Source organism: Coturnix japonica, chromosome 12, assembly GCF_001577835.2.
Source record: "Coturnix japonica isolate 7356 chromosome 12, Coturnix japonica 2.1, whole genome shotgun sequence".
Classification (NCBI taxonomy): Eukaryota; Metazoa; Chordata; class Aves; order Galliformes; family Phasianidae; genus Coturnix; species Coturnix japonica.
Genome location: NC_029527.1, coordinates 10,517,549 through 10,536,533, shown reverse-complemented (window position 1 = coordinate 10,536,533; position 18,985 = coordinate 10,517,549). Strand labels below are relative to the sequence as shown.

At 41.1% G+C, this 18,985-nt stretch overlaps 1 protein-coding gene across 1 annotated transcript in view; it reads right to left on the bottom strand.

Moving 5' to 3' along the window:
- The window catches only part of PTPRG (protein tyrosine phosphatase receptor type G), a 370,232-nt gene that overhangs the window by 44,214 nt on the left and 307,033 nt on the right, over nt 1–18,985 (bottom strand). The window lies entirely within an intron of this gene.

The window sequence follows — 18,985 nt, the reverse complement described above, 5'->3', positions numbered from 1 at the left end:
AGGAACTCTACATTTCTTTGCTGCTACTCTATTCTTGGGTCATTACCTCCTAAAGCATGACCAATTTGGGGCAGATGGCTTGAAAGGGTCCTGGATGCCTATTCACTGTCATCGGTGCAGGGCAAACCTTGTCCTCTGGGTACCCTTCTTCCAGAAACTGCCTCCCACAGATGGAAACTCAGCAGAATGTACATTTGTTAATGAAGAGATGCTGCAACCACCCCACTTTCACACACGGCCTCTGCCTTGTGGGCAGGACAGACTGAGCAAAAGTCAAGCCAAGATCTACAATGGACCTTCATACCAGGCTTCACAGGACAGGGCTTGTACTTTATTGAATGCAACCTGGATACAAGCATTCAACAACCATGCCCCTCCATCCCAAGGGGGGCTGCAAATAACGACCAAATAGGGCTACAAAGACAGGAAACTGTCCCTTTCACTACCTCTGCGCATTCATTCTCACTTTCAATAGAAGAAAAGATGCTTCAGATTCTCATTGAACTGTTTTGCATGTTTTCCAGGAGACACAATTAAGATTGGTTTCTGCTGGCACCAAAAAAAGAGTATGTATGCAGTCAAGTGTACTAGTAACACATGGCTCTGCACTTTAAACTAGCTTCACTATTTCTTGGCAAGCATTTGTCACTGTCAGAATTGGCAATGACTCCTCAGAAAAGAGCCACAGACTATGAAACAACAGAAGCGCTGCAAATCACGACCATGTCACCAGCAGAGCAGTGGATGGGAGCCTGGACAACAGCTGTCTGCAGTCTGCACTGCTCTAGCTGGGGTCATCAGTCACTGATTTTTATGAGCAATAAAACTGACTCAAGCGCTCAGAAGAAAAAGAGAAGAGAAAACCACATAGAAAAAGCTGATCTTATGAATATGAATAAGTGAGCAGCATGGAGCTCTGATATGCTGTTCATTGTATCAGAGGGACATCTGCATTTACTCTTTTTCAGCCAGAAAATGGCTTATATTGCCCCAATTTTCCACAATTATTTTCCTTCTCGGGTCTTAATGCTTAACGATCAGAATCTGAAAGCTTTCTACAAAAGAACCTATGCTGTGCAGGAACAGTAACGCTGTGAGGGCTGACTGAACTTGAGCAGTGGGAGGATATCCAGAGCAGGAATGCATAAAAATTAGGACAGCGAAGGAAAGGTGATAAAGGTGGAAAATTTCCCCGTGACGTTCCCGCATTTCCCTCCTGAAACCATTTGCCTTCTCCCCAACAAGGCAATCTCTGCCTCTAATCTTCTTGAGCAGTGCTGCGCATCATACAGAGACGGTAACTTGAGAGGTCTAGACAGTACATGGATAGATTTCAGAAGTTCACAGCTGCCAAGTCCTCGGCAGACAGAATGGTGAGAAAGAGGCTGTCCCTTTCCAAGGGCTTCCTCTGAGCAAGGAGGAAATGCTTTCTCACACCAGTGAGCTGTGGCACACCAACATACAGCTCCATAGAAGCCAAGAGGCTCCAAATGCTAAATGATCAGCAGTCCAATTGCACACAATTCAAACAGAGAGAAATATAGACAAGATAAATGCTGGGAAAAGGCAGATAGAAGTTAAAAAAACCAAAGGTGGACAAAACTCAGAGACCGTATTTGGGATGAAGAACACACCGCTGGTAGAATTCTCCATCTGAAAAACTAATCTGCAAACAAGGCAGGGGATTTTTGACACAGAAAGACAGCTAATTTAATATTGTCAGCCTAAATTTGCCAGCTGACTGCACAGCTCTCCACGAAATTAAAAATCCTCTTCTCCCTATCCTCTGAGATTTCGATGGCAGCTTCCTGCACCAAAAATACACACCCATTTAAATCACGCATGGTACTGAACTCAGACATGATACAAGGAATAATCACTTTAGAAGGCTACACAAATGGCTAAAGAGTCCCAAAATGACAACACGCACCAAGAGGAGCTGCTTTCAAGTCCTCCCCCCTCCGTCAGCTCTGTGACCGGAAAGCGCCCAGGTGGCCAGTGTAGAAAAGCACTTAGAAAGCTCTTTAATTGCAAATTTTAAGTGGATAAATCTTAGTTTAACTCAGCACAAACATTTTCCACGCTTCCTTCTCCCATCTTCCTGTGCTCCCTGGAGAATAGCAAAGGCAATCGTGAAACCTTATTTGTGATGACACTTGGCCCTGTAACACTTGGTAGCTAATTACTCTCCTGGTGACCTCTGACAGGGCTAGCAGCATCAGACCTTCCCTCCTGCTTTAATCAATACTCACAACAGCTGTGTTGGATACACTCAGCAATTTTACAGATGACTGAGTGGGTTTACTCATCAGTATTTTCTACTGCAGGAGAACAAGCTTCCTGGTGGATGCATTACCATTCAAACGTTTAATGTCTTCAGGCAAAGATGGGGTAGAGAAACCTATAGGTGGTATCTTAAAATGGTTTAAAAATTAGGTATGCTTTTAAAAACCAAAGGGAAGACTGACATTCATTTTCCACTCTCACAGGCAACTATTTATTTAATGCAATGTTTGTGCCACAAAACTAGAAAAACAGATGAAAACAAAGACAAGCTTTTCCTTAGGCAGTTCCTATGAAATGCGTACTTCCAATGCCCCAAACATAATGTAATCTTAAAAAGGAACCTAAAACTTTCTCACCGATGGAAGCTAAATTTAACTGAGTGAAGAGTCGTTCTGTAATCACAAGAACTGCAGCAATCAGAGAAGATTGCCTCTTACTAGAAAGGAGCTTTTAGTAGCACCTCTAAGAACACAAAATTGGGCATACTTGATATTATCATTTCAGGACATGAATTCCCTTTAGGATGAATCTCAGGAGAGGAAAGAATAAAAACAGAGGGTAGCACACCAGGAGGTTAAAATGCAGGTATTTTTAATGCAAAGTGTAATTCATCTGGATGAAAACTGTGTTATAAGAAGCACGATATAGACAAGATCCCAGCTAAGACAGGACAGCAGAAACTTTTTGTTTGGAAAACTCACCTAATCCCTCAAAATGGAAGAGCCCTGCTTTTCTCTTTGCAACAAATGTTATTTCCTTCTTTCAAATGAGACATCAAGACATTAACTGGGAGGTATTTTAGGTATCCCAAGGCACAGACTGGAGCCTAACAACACAAGGATGTACCAGCAACTTCAGCATAGATTTCCTGATTTGAAAGCCATGCCCATCTTCAGGCAGAAATGCCACAGTTTGTTAAACACAACGAAATACTCAATGGGAAGCTCCCTCATCAGACGTACCCACTTGCACCTGGACAAAACCTGCATGGGAGTACTAGGAAGATTTCCCAGCGCTGCTGGACATAATTCATGTTCAGAATATTTGGGGCCAGGGGGAAAATACTGAAAGTGTGATTATTTCCTTCCTCTTTTCATCACCATGTATTCAGGAGGTGGGCCTTTTTCACTATCCATTTCAAAAAGAAATTGCTACTTACTAAAAAATTTTTTTAATGTTCTATTTCTTAACTCTGTTTAGAACACAATTAGACACGGAACAAAAGGACACCTTTAGAAGCATAGCACAAAGGAAAAGAAAAGAGCAGCTGGCACCAAGAGCAGAGAAGCAAATTATTTAGTACCTGGGAGATAATGAGAATGCTGAAAAACACTCCCTAATGGTAGTGCTCCGCCAGAGCTGTGTCCGTCACCTCATCACACTAATACGGACAGACCGGGTGGCAGCCAGCTGCTCCTCCCTCCCCACCGAACTCCCTGAAAGCAAAGATTTGTATGCTGCCGAATAATAAACCTGGACAGAAGTCCTGAGGATCATTAATCTCGCTATCAATCAACCCATTTGGAGATTCGTTTCTTGCTGCTGTTGGTGCTAATGTGGCAGCAGCTCAAGAGCTCTGGGGAAGTCTAGAGTACCAGTGTCTGAAGGATTGCTTTAATGAGTTTCTTGCATTCAAAGGTTAACAAATGTGATGAGGAAACAAACTTCGGAGACAATAACATACCGAGCTCTTAACCAAACCACCAAGGATACTGCACTGTGTATTCTGCTCCAGTATGCTGAATGCATCTCTAACAAGCTCTGCAAAAACATGAGAGTCAGACCCCGATGACCTGTCTGGTATGCCAGGAGAGATGCAGGTACATAGTGTGAGCTCTGCCTGCTCCAACACACCTTAGCTGCTCAGCTATGTACCTTGGGCATAGCTCTGCATGAATAGGAGCTATGCTGCAGGGAAGCAAGTTGTATTGCCTGAAGTAGAGCTCTGGTCAAACTGGATAATCAGTGTGGTATAAACATATCCACTGGGTTCCTTTTGCTGAAGACATCAGACCCACATCAATTAACAGATCAGCATAAATTGACCCTGCATCAGTAGGATCCATCCAGCAGCATTTGCATTAAGCACCTCTGCAAGAGTGTTTCTAAAAACTGAATAGTATCAATGATAGCAAGAACATCAAACGAATCCCAAGACAATATTGTAAGAAAAAATCTAATGAATATTCCAAATTAGTATGCAGTATTAAGCATACTTAGGCATAATAAAGGAGCACATAAAGTAAAAACAATACATATTTTAGATTATTTTTTCCATCAACAAAATAAGCTGTAATAACAAAATCTAGAAATATTATAAGCAACGAATGGAGGCATAATCCAGTACACCACGAGGCAGAGGGGAGTACCAGGATCATCCTGAAATACTTGAGATAAAATGAGAAAGAGTTTTTTCTTTCAAAGAATTTCTTAAGAAAAAGGACATCTTTGAAGTTTCAGGCCTGTGGCTCATTTAAAGCCCCTTGAATTTTAGTGTCAAGGAAACACTCATTTATTGCACATGGAGAATCAAAGCACAAGGCATATCAGAGAAGTTATCATGAAGTATATTGACAGACCTCCAATTATAGAAGAGAGTCAAGAACTGAAAAATCACAAAGCAACAGATGTAGAAGAGACTTTACTTTTAAGAAATCATTTAAAACCACTCTGAAGATAGGGAACGCTTTCATCCTCACAACAAGCTCTTTTTCAGTGTGCATACGCTTGGGCAAGTAAACCACTGCTTTCCTGTTGTCTTAATCAGTGCATAGATGCATCTAACAACAAAATGAATCACAGGGAGGAGGAGATTTAGTTTCAAGATAAAAGTTCAATGCAAATAAGAAAAACAGAAGAAATTCAGTCAACCAGTGTTAATCATTAGACCCCTTAGCACCAGATACTGTTCAATGTATTTTCTATTTACAGACTGTTCTTATTTGTACTATTTCCAAAGCTTTAATCTACCTTTTACTAAGCTCTTTATAACCTTTTCAGCGTTGACAAGTGTTGGACTGGAGGAAAGAAGGAAAAAAAACAACACACAAGAATGGGAGTTTGCATATCAGAAATACTTATGGATGCTTCTCAGTGTATGAAGAATATGCCTCGGCATATCAGGCACTTGCTCAGAAGTCGACATGGAAATTAAAAGCAAGCTCTTGTCTCAATGTTTTCTTTTCTTTTACAGCATACAAAGTGACACGGCTGCAAAGGCAGGCATGCTATCCTGGAGGAACATGGGAGATGTCTGCTGCTAGGCAAATTGCTCAGTGCTGACACCTTTACCCATTTAGGTTCATTTCGCTCCTACTGTATTTATGCACTTCATTTCCATGTTCTTAAGAGATCTTTGGTGGGGCTTTTGCTGCCATTAGTGCAACTGAGAAACAGGTCAAGAGATGAAGAAGAGCAGCTCTCCCTATGGCCAGCAGATGTGCATGAGTAGACCAGATTGCTCCCAGCCCTGACTGGGGCCCTGCTCCCACCTCAGCCATTTCCACCTTCATTGGTAACTGGGATCTGTAGTAATAAGCCTTCTTATTTTATTCCAATAGTTTAATTCAAGGAGTTTTGTGAGCTAAAAATGCTTAAAATGCAGACTAAACAGCAGAGTTTTTTGCCACTATTTCTGGTAGTTTTGTCCCAGACATTTGGTTTCAGATCTGTGATTTCCTGTCGAGAACACACAAGTGTGAAATACTTGTTGATCCGTTTATTCATTTGCCTCCTGGCTGATCGTAGCCATTTTGACAGAACAGACAAATTGACTTGCTCTGTGTTGTTTTTTCACATGCTTCTCCACCAGCCTGCAAATACCGCCCGACTCCACAGATGCTGTGCTTCGGTCTTCTCACTCCTGTACCCTCACTTTGCATCCTGCACCCTCACTTCTGAGGCTTGCTAAGCATATTTCTCACAATACCCAGGATGTCTTAAATTTCACAAACTCTCACTATAGCAGCTTCCGCAACTCCATCTGCCAGACGAAAATGATCCACAATATTTAGAAAAACTCTTTTTGAACCATTCATACCCAACGAACAATTTACATCACTCTTTAGGACACCAGACATAGCCGCTGGCATGGATGCTCAAATACATCTGTGACAATTGCACTTGGTTACTGTAGGCAGCATTTAACCATTATCTATGACACATCTCAACAAATCATCTATTTTTTCCAAGTCGTGAACAAACACTGCAATTTGGAAAGGGAACGACAATGTTCCCAAACATCCTCATTGAGGAAATGGCAAATGTAGCTTCAAGTGGAGAGCCCAGTAACATCAGCACAAGTTATTCAATGCAAAGTAATTTCAGCGGGCTAACGAATGAGTCACTTTTCCCAGACAGACGTGTAGCAGAACACAGTGCATTTAACTTGATATGCCCTTTTATTTCAAAACATACTGTTTCCCTCTGGTTTGTTTAGACCAATGGGATGCAGCATTGCCAGGAGAACATAGAAGAACGCATGCTTGGCATGACATAGTAACCAAATGTTGTTTAAAGAAAATTATGAGGCATTCATGGGGACAAGTCCCAAGCTTCAAGTGTTGCTCTGCTCCTTTATTGTCCCCATGTGATTAGAGCAAGTCTGCTTACAATCGGCTGCTCACACTTCTAATTGGATTTCTGCAAAGGGCAGTTTGCTGTGCCATGAGCCTGTCACTTTATATCCCGCTTTATCTCCAAACCACTCAATTAATAATAAATTCCATTTATTATAAAAGCATTTGTTTCAATGTATACGATGCTATCAGCAGCCACCTCATTAATATTGACTCTCACAAAGCAACCTGCTGGCGGTAAGGTCTCAGACACAACTAGAAACTTTAAAAGAAGAAAACACATGTAGCTAAAAAGTCAAAACAGAGCATGGGCTGTAACAAAACATCCAACACATATGAATCTAACTCCTGCACAGAAAGCCCAGTAAATACAATAACGCTGGTGGAGAGTGATGACAATGCGTAAGTTCATTCAGTCACCACAAAAATGAAGTGTGAAGCTGCCAACACATCTGTCCCTGGGGTGAGGAGCTGCTATCCGGAGCACCAAGGAGAAATGATGTCGGAAGGAAGAGTGGAAGGGAAACATTCCCACACTGTGCTACATACCCTGAAGAATCTCAACCCCTGGGCCAGGGGAACACAAGAAGCAGAGAGATGGTTTAAAGCCCTTTTTCTTCAGCATCCTCTTCAGTGCTCAGTACACAGGGAATTACAACACAGCCTACCCAAGATTGATACTGGGAAGACAATGAGACCCCATACCTTTCAGCTAAGGAGTGAAGGAGAAGAGGGCTGTAGATGGTTTAAATGTTTCAGAAAGGCTTGTACAAAGCTCTTCCAGTGCAAGAAAGCATTGCAAGGGATAGATTGGATGTCCAAGTGGAAGCTTAATCTCTGCAGACAACCCCAAAACTCACCAAAATCTCAGAGCTGCAATAAAACATGGACTTTTCATTTCTCCATAGGCCTAAGTGCAGCTTGTATAATTACAAGAGCTGGTGAAATGGGAGCATTTCTTGTATGTTCAGAAGCGCCCAGCTGCTTCTCGTGCAGAATGCTCCTGAGAGTGAGATTACACATTCAGACATGGTGAGATGAAGCAGCTGCTGCGAATGTATTTCAAATACTGTGATTTCTCCTCTTCTGCTCGCTTATTCTGTGCATCTTGAATAAAACTATGCTGCAGGGACAACAAGTCTCTTTCTAGTAGTCCCCACCTATTCCTTTAAACTATACAACAGGGAACTTGTTCAGTGTAGCTGTGCTGATAACAAAAACAGTGATGTTGAACTCTAACCTTCAGCTACCACAAAGAGCTAAATTAATTCCCTACAGCACATCACTGCTGCTTTTGAAAAGGCCCAGACTCGGCAAAAAACAGATGGAAACGAAACTTAGAGACCTTTAAAGATGTCAAGCATTTCCTTGCAATGATCGTGTAAGAATCTTTCTTCTTCCCATCAATTTTTTTCTATTAATCGGAGCACACATGGCATCTCCCTGTGTGGTACCACTCAGGGCTCACCCCATCAACAGAAAACCTTGGGAAATTATCACCTCAAGTTGTTACCACTGGGATAACAATGCTTTTATACCTAGAATTAAAAAGATGAATTGTCACAGCCTGGTAAATCAATACACAACAGCAGGCACCAAACTCCAATACTGTTTCTCGTCCCTTTTCTTTCCATGGATTGTCACCATCCTCAGTACAGGACCTGGCTCACAGACCCACAGAAAGGACTCCTATTGCACTTTGTCACCCTTGTGCTTTTACTTCCAGTGCTACTGTTCTGCACATTTTGAAGCACTAACACATTTTGGACTGTAGGAAAACAGCCTGCAGGAACCTGCTCTGGAAGCCAAATACGCAAGAGAACTGAAGAGCCCCCACAGAATCCCAAATTCTTGTCTCCGCCACCAAACGATTTGAACAGAAAATTTTTGATCATCCATTTCTGCGAAGTCATTTGTGCAAGGATCTGAACCAAGTTACTCTCTCTCTTCCAAAGAGCATTTGCCAGAAAACAAGCCAGAAACTGGCATTTCTAACGTCAAGAGGGCAGAGTGCTTGTGAAGAGCCAACCATCTCTGAAGAGACTTTGGGGACCCAGTGTCAGGTTCTTATTCAGAGATGACAGCCATTACCATAAGCATAAGATTAAGGGCTCTGCCCTACGGACTGTAGCCAAGTGCTCCACATGAGTTGGCTTAGCAGTGATAAATGTCACGTTTACAATGCATTTTGAGACATGAAAGTCCATAATTTGCTTTCCAGGGACCTCTATGCTTGATTATCAGGAGAGTTAGAAGCATTCACTGAAGTCTAATGAATAGAATTAACACATCATTTAAATAGAGACTAATATGTATGCAAATTAGAAAAAGTTAAAAATAAGAGTTCAACCCATCATTGGAGAAAATGTAGACCACATCCTTGTGAAATATGAATGTTTCAATTCACATCATATCTTCACATCTATGTTAGCTGCTTTGCATGTGAACAATAGGGTGCATTGAGCCCATTTTGATTTTATATTTGAACCTGGACTTACAAAATGGATTATATTGAAACTTGAATAATATACATGCTAATTAAATACTCCATTTAGTGACAGAAACAAAGAGGAAGACCAACACGGTCTAATTTATATTTGCAGATTTCCTAATTGCTGTGTTTTCCTTTGGAAAGTGCAAACTTTATTTTCACAGTCACTGTGAAAAAAAAAGAAAAAAAGAATAATTTCTTTGCTGAAATGTTTTTTAACAATCTTTTCAACTTGTTTTTTTTATCCTTCAGGACCAATTCTAAAAGAACTCTAATGGATTCCGACCTGTAAGCTTGCAGAATGAAATGCATGCCGTTCATACTGATAGAAGAAACGTTTTCTTTTTAACAAGCAGAGTGTTCTACAATAGCCTGAATGAATTCACAACATGCAACATTTGTAGGAGCAGCACAATATGCATTGTGCATCCCAAGGCATTTGGTTTTGCCAAGTTGCATAGGTTGGTACTTTATTTTAAGAGAAGTGAAAAAAAAACCATCCCTGCTCGTTACTGTTTTACTAGGCTGCTGATTCCTAGTATTTATCCACACTGTTAAGATTGCTGAATTGATTTAATATTCTTCCCCTATAATTTTACAATCCGACCACATCCTGCTGTGAAATAGCTAGTGCTAATGTTAGTCCAAATGCTGCTGTGGGACTTAGGACAGCGCGGGGCACTTCAATAGCTATATTTTATGGTTACAAGGAGAGAGAAAAAATATCATTCATCTGGTTGCTGTGGTTAATTCACAGTTTCACAGCAGAGGTATACTGTTCCCTCTGGGTACATCTACTTGTAATATAGGATATTTCATTCACAGTTCATCTGAGATATTCCTTTAACGGTGAACCTACAAATCGATGCCGGTATATCTTCTACAGAGATAGCTGTATACAAATTTAACGTAGACGGTTACATACTAAAAATATTATATAACATATATAAACCAGTAACAGATGAACAGAGAACATAAACTATCAACAAATCAAACAGCAACAGGTTTATAAATTGCTTCTTGCAGCTGAGGAACTAAAAGTATAAAAACAGTATCTTAACAGATACTCTCATTTTTCATTTTATTTTTATTTTTTCCCAAATTGATTTAATTTCAGAGAAAGTTTGATTACAAACTTTGATTTCTTTTTCTTTTCAATAGCTGATCATAGATCTAACAGCCAGATTTCAGAAGTTTTAAAGTTGTTTTAAAGTTTCTTGTAAAGTAGCTTGGAAACGAACCAGCAGCTGAGTCAGGAAAGGCAGCAGTAACATCCTCCACCACTGTGCTCATGTGAAACACGTACTCCTCATGGCATACTGCCTCCCAGAGCTTACAAACCAGTTCTTAATGGAGCCTAACTAAAACACGTGAATATTTTAAAAATATTGGTTCAAAATCAAGCATCATAAAGCAGTTCTTTTAATCCAGTTACTGCACAGATCAAATCTTGCTCTTTTTTTTTTTTTTTTTCTTCAAGATCTCATTACTACAGCAGCAGCGTGGAAGGCATTTACAGAGAAAGTGTCTGGAATTAATCCATTTAATTAGTTCCACAGAAACAAAACAGAAAGATCAATTGCAGCTGTGCCACAGATTTCTCATTGCCTGACCTGGGATGCCCCATGCCTGCTCCCCTTTGCTCTCACCCCAGAGGAAGATATTTCTGCACATACTGGGGAAATGTTGTTACACCTCTAAACAAAGCAGTGAGGAGCGCATCAAAGGCAGTTTTCCAACCTACTGTTTGGACTTTATCCCCTTCAGTGAACTAGATGGCCTGTGGGCAGAGCATACACTAAATGTCTCAGCTCTTACAGGACACATTTTATAGCCAATTGAGGATTAAAATAAAAACTTCTGGTTGTTGTTTTGTTGTTTTCAAGATCACCAACAACATATTTTGAATTCCCGTCTTCCACAGCCAAAGCACACGTTCTCCCTTGTTTGATTTAGGATTGCATGCTTGACATTATCTTGTAAAAAAAGGTGATGCAGATTTGGGCTCCCACTGAGTTCATAAAACTGCTGGCAGAAAAAAAAACACCCTCACAACTGATCCACATGTACAAACATCGCAGAAGCTGTGAAGCAAAGCTTCAAGTAACAGTCCTCATTTAAAGGCACTGCTGAAAATAATCGCAATCCAGCAGGCACCAGGGCTGCCTGTGCTGGGACAGGAATCTTTAAGCAATCACCATTTCCTGTTTCTTTTTGCAAGAAAATAATGCAATGGTATCTCCAGGGCTGGCTAGATTTGGTCACACTGTGTGCTCGCTTGCAGTGTCCATTCTTTTACCACCAAGGATGGCCTCAAGCTGGCACTTGCTTTTGATAATGGCAGTACTGGCATAGGCAATGCAGCAGTGCCTTGGGTAACAGTAAGGGTAGCAAAACATAACTACACCCAACTCTGCTCCTCTTTTTAAAAGCTTCCAATAGTTCTCCTAACTCTTTCCTAATCTCAGGCTCCCCGCTGCAGGAGAACAGATGGAATGAAACTCCAAACAGATTTTCTCCACCAACCTGCACGTCTCCTGACACAGTTGTCCTCTGCAAGCTGCCTCTGCAGTTTCTTTCCTGCCCATTTTGTTATCTTCCTTTCCTTGCCCAAAGCTGTAGCCCTCCCTCTCTCCTCCCCATGCTTCTTCAATGTGCTCTTTTATTGGCTTCATGTTACTCGCTTTGAATGTGATGCATTTGAACTGTATCTTCTAAACGCTTTTTCAGCCTCCCAGTCTGTGATTCACAGGACAATTTATCACACAACTCTTCTTTTCTTACCCTTGCATGTGTGCTTTAGAGCTCACACCACAGAACTGCGCAGAAGCCTCTGAGCTCCCATGCAGGATCAATGACTCCTGTGGTGTGCCTGACGAATGGCTGCTTAACCTTCTTTCGGAGCTCAGAAACGATGGCATTTCTGTAGTCCACTGCTTTATTGTCTTTCCTGTCATAAAGCTTTTTCTACCGTCAAACCTATATTTCCCTCTTGCTGCAATTTAAGCCCGAGACTCCTCATCCTAAGCACAATGGATGCAGAAGATCATTTATTCCTTGCAGATCCCATTCGTGTACTAGAACACTTGCATCCTCTCAGCTAGCAATCCTGCCTGCCCATCTGGTCTAACCAACTTCCTCATAGGAAAGGTAAACTGCACAAGAAGAGCCCCAATACTTTCTCATTTACACCTGGAGATACACCAACCTCCCACAAATTTGGATTTGCGTTTCATTTACAGGACAGCTTTGAGGAGAACATTGTTTCATGGCGCTTGCATACTCCTGCAACCCATTAAAGGGGATACAGATTCTTCATCTACAGACTCAAATTTACCAGAGCAAGGTCTGCTTTCACCGATAACAGCTACTCAGGAGTCATTCTGCTAAAATCAATGGGGCTGCACAGATTTGAACCCAAAGCAAAACCTAGATTGCGCTGTTTCCTTGAAATGGGACATCCCAGGGTCAAAATTCCGGCAGTTACCACTGATATGCACTAAAGCTTGGCAAATCCCCCTCCAACTTCTTTTCTTTCTCCTTTCTTAAGGCAAAATCTGTGTTTTAAAGCAGCAGCTCACTACTGACCTCACCAGTGTGGAAACTGAACTCTTGCAGAATTCTGTTTTGCAAGAAAAAGTAAAACTAGTGTTAATTAAGGAAGAGTAAAAGTAACAGGCATATAATGAGATAACATGCCCCTTTACACAATCTAGCTCTTAACAGATCATCCAGCACGCTTAAAAAGCAACTTTCCATCTGCAAATCTGTCTCTCTCTCTTTTTTGTCTAATGAGCATGAGTTAGTCTGTTCAAAAGCCCAAATGGGCATCTCAGGGCCAATTCAGCAGCAGGGGGTCCGTTACTATAACAACTGACAACTCCCATGATTTCTGAAAGTCCCGAAGGAGCTGTTTGGGAAACGCTTTGTGAGGAAGAAGTCGGGGAGGAACAGCTCTATTGGCCACAGTGTCACAGCCTAACCTGTACTTGGCCTGCTCAGCTGCTCCTGCACACGGGATCCTTTCCTGCTCCCCACAAGAAAAAAGGAAGAAACTTTACAGCCCATCAGGGGAGGAAGAGCAGCCACACACCACACTTTGGCTCTCCTCATGAGCTCTTCTCCTCACCCCAGGCTGCACGTCGCTGTATGAAAGGGAAGAGAAGCAGTTGGAGAAGTTTTCCTATTGATTTTCCCCATAACAGAAGAATGATGAGAGCTCCAAGAATGATGCCACCAGCTAGAACGAGCAACTGGCGGCTTCCCTAAGCTTCAGGCTTGAAAGCAAGCTGCCTGCCATGGGCACAATAGCTGAGCTCGGCTCCCTGCTTGAGATGAGACAGAGACTATCACAGGCTGCTCCCCTTTAATGAAAATGAGTAGTGCTTTGAGATACTGCACACAAAAGGGCCTGGTGTTTCAGTACCCTTATCTCCAGCACTGGCAAAATCAAATACAGTCATCTTCTGCAACAAAGCCTGGAGTGCTTTTCCTGCATTGCTTGGGTTGATGCAGGGGGATCAGAGGGCTCCAGAACCAGGCTGGGCTGGATCCTGTTTCCCAGGCAGCACTTCCCCTGATGCTGCTTTTCATTGTACCACACTCCATATAGCCAATCCCAAAGCTGCATGCCATGTTTGTTTTGAGCAGGGCACATTAGTTACTAAACCTCAGAACTGAGATGGACACAGGGATGGGTTTCAGGCACACAACTCACCTCCATGTCTCTTCTCATCTGCCTGTTGTGCTGCTCTCTTCAGCTCAGAAAATGTCTTTCCTTTGTCAGTTAATTCTCCCCATGGGTTGTGATGACATGGGCTGCACTCTGGGGCTCTGCTGTCCTCAAGCAGAGCACAAGCACCTTGATGTGGTCCTCAGGCATCACTGGAGTAGTGTCAGCATGAGCACCCTCATCCCTCCTGCTCATTCCTGCCTCTTGCTGGGCCCTCAGTTATACCAGTGCAACTCTGGTTACTGCATGAGCCAGACTGGGAACTAATCTGGTTTAAATCAGAGCATAAAAGTCCCCCCCTTTTTTAAAAAAACAAACCAAAACATGGATTATTTCTCAATTCCTCTTATCACATGATTGTACAAACATTTGCTTTGGTATCACAGAGGGCAGTGCAAGGGCAGGAATGGAGGAGGCTGCTTAAACCACTGCTGCTGAAATAAATACTTGAGCAACTGCACCTGAGGCATTCTTAAAATCAACACATGGGCTCTCAGAAAGTGTTACCTGGCATGTCCAGGAGTGAGGAAACAAGCAGAATCACAAACATTTCAGTGTAAGCCGAAGCAGCTTTTATCACCGTGAGCAAGCAATTTTACAATGGTCTGTAAATTTGCAATGCTCCTTTTTCAATCAGTACAGTAGATGAACAACACATTGTGCACTCATAAAATAAAACCAAGAGAAAGGTTCAAGCAACAATTTCAGCACTTTTTACTACCTACTACAGGCAGAAGTTCTCTTTGGTTTTTTTTTTCCCCAATGAAGTTTTTGCACTATCTTAGCTATGGAGCAGCCCATATTCCCCAGAATTTAACTCCAAATGTCAGTTTTCCAAGGCATGGTAATTAGACACGATGACTACAACAGTCTTTGGTCTTACACTGCACCTTTCATTTCTAAATTACAAATTGATTTAAAAATACAGCAAACCAATGCCTTTTTTGATGCTGTTTCACCAGTGACTGCCCTCAGATGCTAAAATATTGAACACCTGAGCTTGCTCCCAGTGAGGTCTTTGCCACCGAGTTCAACAACAAGATTGTCGAACTGCAAGTGACTTGGCCCCAGGTCACACAGAAAATCAATGACAGTCAGTGAACAAACCAGCATCTCCTGGTGCTCAGTGTTGTTCCTTCTGCACAGAAAGGTACTGCTGGAGAAGTGTGAGGCTCTGTCACAAAACCTGTTTCAAGGCCTCAGTTCAGTTCTGCAAGATGCTTACTAGAAACCTAAGAAAACTCATATTCTCTACTAAATTCTGTAGGGTTTTGCTCAAGGAAATTTAAAGGCTTATTTTCCCCAAGCTATAAACCAGCAATGCAAGCTTGCTTGCTCTTTGAAAGGCAGCAGCTGTGTTGTTCCAAAAATCCCTCCTGAATGTAAACATATTAGCACTGTATAAACAGCTTGATTTAATAAGAAATGCAATACAATATTCCTGCTTTGTCTTTGGGATCGCAGTGTTGATGGTGGCAATAATTCAGAGGTGAATTATGGTATCTGCAGAAAAGAAAGAAAACTCTCCAGCTATAGCACTGAATTAATTTCTTCCTCTTAGCTGAAAATGAGAAATGGCTATAATTTAGTTCCCATTTAAAAGTTGCTGTTGGCTAAACTCTAAAATCTTAATTGCTTCTTAATATTCTCTGCTTATTTTTCCCTTTGAAATCACGGTCTATAGCAATGTAGTATTTAGATTAAAAATCAAAATGGGAAACAAACAGGGGAAGGTCACCAGTCACTCTTAAAAATCCTGTTTTTTTCCTAAAGTGACAGAATGCAATGTGCATCTTAGTATTTTAGTTGGTTTCTTAACCCTATTCACACTTTTACACCTCTGTGAGAAAGACAGTGCAACTGACCCTGGGTTTCCTTAAAGTGTCAATGTTCAGGACTTGTTCAATTTGCAAGAAGAACATAGAGAAAGCTTTAAGCCATAGTATGGCTCGTCACGCTGTAGGAACTCATCTTGTTGCAAAAAAACTGAAGTCACACTCAATCCCTAAATAGTTTGGAGGTCACACACTCTGTGATTCTCAAAGTTCATACAAAAGGCTTTAAGGATAACAGTGGCAAAGAATGCAGAACATGCAAGTCAAATTTTAAACCGACCTTGAAGAACTGCGGAATGATCTCACAGTACCGAGTCTGGATATAAAATCGCAGATGCAAAACAAATGCCCAGAAATGCAAAAATCACGTGCTGGGTAAACTGCAGCTTTTAATGCACACTTGAATGGGCTCTATGCGAGCTAGTAGTGCTCCAAAGAAAGATCCTAAAATCAGAGCGAATAGTTCTCCAAAAACTCAGTGTCTGTCCAAATGGAACCCAATTTCCGGAATCAATCTGAAAGGAATGAATGCTGCTATGACTCAGTACTAAACGTCAGTTTCAGGTCTTAGAACTGGGAGCAGCAGCTCCCTTCATTGTGCCCAGGGCAGCTCAAGGACCAGCCAGGCCAGCTTCTCCTTATGAAGAATCAAAGATTCGTGGAAACAAAATGCTGAACTACAGCCCCTAATGCCCAGGAAGCCAAACTCCTAACCAGCCTCCGTGCACTCCATGGCTCCCAGTTATTCCACAATGGTGCTCTCTTCATTGTTCTGGGATGACAGGACAATTTTTGCAGTTTCATTATGCTGACCTAGTTTATTTTCTCCTCTCCCAACTTAAGATCACACAGACCTCTTTGCACAGTAGTGCCATTAAAAGTACTGAATTTAAGAAACTTCAGTGGAAAGGTAATTCAGGACTGCTGCTTGCCTGTAAGTTCCCATCCCTTTTCATTACTGAGATGGCTATCATGCTAAAAAGAAGGAACTGACCCTTTCTCATCAACATCAATCATATTCTTTTGCCATTTGTCCAGGACCCACACGGAAAAGGAACTAAGCACAGCAAATTACCTCTGCAAATAAGGGAGTCTTATTCAGAAATGGGACAAATCACATACGTTAAATTACAAGAAGCCTCTAACGAACACAGCATGGAAGTTCCATAGATACAGGGAAAGCTTCATCAAACAGTAACTGATTCCTACCATTCTCCTTTTCACGTAAAGCGGAGAGAAAATGAAGCTTCTTTACAATATATCATCACAAAACTTTAGTTCTGTATCACAGAATGAGTTACAAAGGAGCAGAACAGAGAGAACCATTTTGCCAAACCTTCATAAGCAATCCATTAATTTCTTATTTTGGTCTCTGGATAACAGGGTACCAATGCAATGTGAAGAAGCAGAAGGCTTTGCTCTGCTTCACTGTTCTACTTATGTCACCTCTGTTCTCCAGTCTTCCAGTCCCACAAATGCTCAGAAATGCAAAAGCGAAAATATCATTTGTTTTACCCTTATAATGCATTGCCAAAGGGTAGCCATGTCTCTTCTGCCTTTTCTAGTTCTCTGGGTTGTATTTTTTAATGCTTTTTCTTACAAGAGAACAAAAAATTGCTGTGCAAGAAAAGACCCCTTGGTCCAGCATGCCTGTCCCCTTGAGGGTTATCCTTTTATAATAAGTGTTTCTCTGCATATAGCATCTTTCCCTCCAAAAGCATGTTTCCCTTACTGACAAATCTGTCTCAAACTCTTTTTCATGCCATTTGCTTTGATGGTGTTATTTAGCAAATTATTCCATATGTTGCCTATTAGATTTTAAGCTGAGTATTTCTTCCTGAAATCCAGATCGCTGCTCCTTTCCAACCTGAAAATGACACTCTGAGGTGTTTGAGGTTCTCTTTTTCCCTTACTTTCCAGCACTCCCAGAGATAAACATTTTATTTTTCCTAAAGAATGGTAATCACATTGAAAAGGGCACAAAAAATGTTCTGTTACCACTTCAATGTCATGGTCTGCACAGCGTGAAATGTTACCGTGGACAATTTGTGTTCCAGTTGCTTGCTGATTTATCCTAAAACACGCATTCCCTTCCCTTATATACGTGTTCTGTATTTGTTTAAAAAATCCTTAGAACCACGAAGCTAGAAACACATTACTTTGAACTGAGAAGACGTATCCTCAAGTTTATTGTTCCTCTATTCATTGCTTCATATTTGTCAAAAAACCTTTCAACATAATTTCCATGTCTATTTAATTTCTAATCTCTACATTTTATTCTTTTTTTTTTAACTTCAGTTATTACAGAAAAAAAATTGATCCATGGCTGTCAAGGGCTTTAATACATTATACACTCATACTCTTACCAAAGCTATCGATGAATGTTAACTACTCATGCAAATTATGCAGAACAGATAAAAACCAACTGCTGTCTGTATGCACAATAACAAATATTACAGGAAAAGTAATTTGGTTTCAGTTAAAGCCTTTGTTCATGTACTTCCCTTGATTCATCTGCTTGTTTGTTATTAGTAAGCAAATAAAAATGTTATGAGGTAGATAGTTAGGAATTTGAAAGATAAAAAGCATTTATCTTTAATTAATGTATCTTAATTTTAGATTTGAATAACATTATGATCTATTACAAAAAAAAGTATTTACCAAAAATTAGTCTCATCACTAAGCCAGCACTTTTAAACCCTAATATTCTCTCAGGGATAGCACCGTTACTCTTTAAGTGGATTAAATACTAATTTTGTAATCATTTATCTCCATCCATTAGTGAAATTGCAGGAAATGTGAATGTTTTTCAAACAATGAGAGGTACCAACATTCTTCTCCATAATGGTTGTTAGCATTTTATCTCCAAATCCTCCATCCTTGGAAGAGCACTTTGTATTGAAGCAAGATAAACTAGTCCCACACTGTGCTGCTTCAGGATATGCCATATAATTCAAGGGCTTGGTGGGTATGAATGTGACCAGGTTTACTCTTCCAAATGAAAGAAAAATGGGAGAGATTTTGGACAAGAGGAATACTGAAGATCAGGTCACTAAATTGGCAT